This window comes from Cylas formicarius, unplaced genomic scaffold (genome assembly GCF_029955315.1).
Source record: "Cylas formicarius isolate icCylForm1 unplaced genomic scaffold, icCylForm1.1 PGA_scaffold_4__25_contigs__length_36172078, whole genome shotgun sequence".
Classification (NCBI taxonomy): Eukaryota; Metazoa; Arthropoda; class Insecta; order Coleoptera; family Brentidae; genus Cylas; species Cylas formicarius.
Window position 1 is genome coordinate 17,298,470 of NW_026844334.1, and position 4,032 is coordinate 17,302,501.

The window sequence follows — 4,032 nt, forward strand, 5'->3', positions numbered from 1 at the left end:
TAACTATCATATTACTGTCATATTACTCTTACTATTTTTATATAACGCCTCCTATTCCGACTACCTATCAAAAAGCATTTTTATTTGCTGCTTTTATTTTACGAATTTTTAGATACTCGTATACGTCTACTAACAAAAACTAATATAGGTAAGAAGTTGAGTTAACGAAGATTGTTTAAATAATATCTGCTTCAAGAATAATTTTTTTTTTGTGTTAAAGGTGCAAAAAGATTTTTGGGCGCAATGGCTACTCATTGTAAAGCAAAGTTTATGAGACAAGAAAAATATATTGGACGTAGCAACTGGAGACTACTCCTTTATTTTTGTTTGAATCCATTATTTATTTATAATTTGCTTTTTTACTCCTACTTTCTTTCAGGTAGCGGTATTGATCGAGATTGAAGACCTGCTTTTGATATTTTTTGAGTGATGTATTTGTTGAGTGATAAGACTATATTTATAGGCCTTTATCAATAATTTTATTCTATATTTAATCTCCTTATGTAACTTATTTAATGTAACCACAGAAAATCGGGACGTTTATAAAACTTGGGGAACCAAATTAGCTATAACATTAAGTGAGACTCTGAAGTACAATTTTTAACATATTCATTTCTTTTTTTCTGTTTCCAGCATTTTTTCTTATATTCGAGAAGTTTTCTTTAAAATTTACGTTGCTCGGTTACTCTGGGGCTACAATCCGAGCGAGAAAATCTCAAGTACCTTCCCCGGATTTGGAACGTAAGTTTTCTATATATGTATAGCGGAACAGCAGCAAGGGCGTTCAATAACGTCGAGTTTTGTCGAACGGTTGGTTTTCGATTTGTTCGGGGGCCTACTCCAATTTCAGAGCCGAAAACTCTCACGAAATGATCCAGCGTTCGGTAAAAATAGACGGTCTATTAACGTAACATTTAAAAAGATACCCTGCCGCAGAGCATGGCAAGTTTCTATGCGGTCTTTCGGTTGCTTTTTTTTGCAAAACCAGCAAAGTGTAACTCGAATTTTACTTCGATATTTCAGGTCGCCGGTGTTACTGTATTTTCCGGGACAAAAAGTATATATGGCGCAGAATTTCACTTATTCTGCAATATGAGTTTCCTTCTGACACATAGGAACAAGTTGTAAATTAGTACTCCAGTTCATGAGACCAAAGACAATTTGGTTCTTTAAATAAAAATCTGGGTGAGTCATAACTTTTGTTTTTTAAAAAGCAGAAATTCCAAAAACCCAATGTGATGTATATTTTATAACTGAGTCACAAGTAGAAGTCGACAGATAGATTATCTACACATTTCATAATCAAATGAATTTCAGGAATCCTTGCTATGGTATCTAGTGCACACACTAACCAAAACTAACGAAAGCTGTTGTTATATAAATAATAACAATCAATAATCCTCAAAAAATCTTTTAGAATTTTCTTTTGTTATAGGCTACTATTATTTTTTCTTGCCCTAAAAATTATTTCAACTTAGCTGTGTTGAATTATTGGGACTCTCTTAACATATGACTAATTCTTTACTAGCAACCCTGTATGTATTTTTAATTAGATTTGATTTGAGAGAATTTTTGATTGTATAATAGTTATGGCATTATTCGATTTAGCGCCTGAGGTGGGCAATATTTTTAAGTTTTTGCTTTAAACTGTTGTCTCGTCAAACAGCAATACTTGCCCCATTACCTGAAAGATATTATAGCCTCATAGCTAGCATAACTTCGCTGAGGCTTGTTCTACTACTTTCACAGGTGGTAGATATCTTCTACCTTCCTTCCTTCCTTCTAATCTAACTTAAATTTTGACAATACTTTATACAGGGTGCCCCGAAATTAGACGTCAATATTTTAATCACGTATTCTGTGACTTAAAATAAGGATAGTAGTTTATATAAACTAGGGTCCAAAACGTCTTAGTTTCTAACATACAGGGTGTTAAATTTGAATAGGTGATGGCTATTTTTGTAAATATTTTCGAAACACGTAAATATTTTTAAATAAAATTTTGTACAGTTACTAAACTGTTTAGGCTCAATTAAATGAACTAAAACTTGGTATTGGATTGTCTTCAGGGACGGGTAACACGGGAGGCGTGGGAAAAATTTGACCTAAGCACCAGCTCATTACGGTGTTAATGTTAGAAACTGGCTGAACGAGCGAATCCGGGATGGATGGATTGGAAGAGGTGGTCCTATTCCGTGGCCACCCCCTTCCCTGGATTTCAATCCATTGGATTACATTTTTGGGGTCGTATAAGAGATATAGCATATATGCAACAGAAGTCGACAGCGAGGAGGTGTTGCGCAAAAGAATACCTTTGGCAGGAAATCAAATTCGACAAAATAATTTCGAAATTTCACGTCCCTCACATGCAATTAGCCGTATGCCTTCGTGAGCAAGGAAATCTTTTTGAGCACCTTCTTTAAAATGTCAAGTTTATAATTTTTATTACAATAATTAGCTTTACAGTTGATAGTTTGGTTTGACTTTTGTTAATAAAATTATTAATAAGAACAATCCAAGTAGAAACTGTTTTTTACCAACAATGAACAAAATTGAAAGCTGTCGAATAATAGACATTTAATTTTTATTTACCCAGCAACACAAACAAATGAAACGCGTCATTAACTTCCAAGGCTTGCTAATGATTATCTGAACCTCGATTGTAAACATTAAAATTAAAAAAAATATTTGTAATTAAAATTTCAAAAGCATTTTTCTCGAAAACGGTGTGTTCTAACGAGTTGCAACAACGGTAAAGTGTGTTCATAGATATAAGAAAGACCTGGGCAAGCTGTAAGAATGAAATATGGCCGAACAGGTCGGTACTTGGCTTAGAATTTAATTACTTGGGGTTTCGTTAGCAAAGATACTAAACAATATTTATTTATTTATGTATGTATTTATGTTTAAATCTAAAATAAAATTACAAATTATTTTTATTACCCACTTAAATTCCTTAAAATTATTGACAAAATATATCAGTATCACTATCGCTATCATCGCTTGTTCTAATTATGATTTTCAATATAGATATACGTTGTTCTGCTTTTTCTATATGTTTAACAGCATTTGCCCAACGTTGTGGAGGGATGTTAAAAACTTCGGTTTCTATAAGTTTGAGAACATTGGAGTTAACACGGGGAAAAACATTGTTACGACGAATGGCAGATTTCAGTTGGTTCCAAACATGTTCAATGGGATTAAATATACAGTGGTAAGGTGGATGCCTTAAAACTGTATGCCCTAGATTTTTTGCATAATTATCACAGACGTATTCCTTTTGTAGGTTCAAGCATTGTAGAACCTCAATTAATTGCTTTTTGGTAAAATCTTCGTGAAAATAAATGTCGTTATTATACATGTAGTTTTGAATTGTTGCTTTTGTGTCACATGAGGAAGGGGTTTTAGTCAACTGTCTACTATGATAACTTGCATTGTCCATTACAATTACGCTATTAGAAGGAATGTGTGCAACTAGTTTGTTTTTAAATCACTTTCAAATAAATCAGCGGTGGTGTCTTCATGGTAATCCAGAGAAGAATCTTTAATATTTTTCGCAGACAGAGAAAGTCCATTTGGAATCCAACCATCTTTAGAGCCAGCATGCAAAATAGTTATTCTTTTACTTCTTTTTGATGACGCGTTTGTTTTACACCAGTTGAGTCAACCCAACCCTTTTCCGGGGTACCATAAGTGTCGAAGCAAGTTTCATCCAAGTAAATAATTGGCCTTTGTTGTTCTCTGTAAGTCCTAATTTTTTCTAGATATTCCAGTCGCCATTTCCGAAATCTAAAAGATTCCATTAAAACTTGCATTTTGTCATTTTTTTAAAATCTAAAATCCATGTGTTGAATACACTTCCATAAGGTAGTGCTGCCACATTTAATACCGGTTTCATCTTTTTCAAACCTTCTAATTAAGATATCTAATGTAGGCACGCTTTGTTCCTCGTATAACTGGTAAATTTTACGCAGTATTATATCTTGATCACTTTCATCTACACTCGAGAAAATGTCAGTATCGCTTCTTTTT

At 33.3% G+C, this 4,032-nt stretch overlaps 1 long non-coding RNA gene across 1 annotated transcript; it reads left to right on the top strand.

Annotated features, from left to right (window-relative positions):
* The first annotated feature begins 295 nt into the window (after positions 1-295).
* Positions 296-2,604, top strand: LOC132701338 (uncharacterized). The gene is made up of 4 exons (XR_009618772.1): positions 296-578; positions 634-741; positions 1,024-1,185; positions 2,070-2,604. It is a non-coding gene; the product is annotated as an uncharacterized LOC132701338 (long non-coding RNA).
* The last annotated feature ends 1,428 nt before the right edge of the window (positions 2,605-4,032 follow it).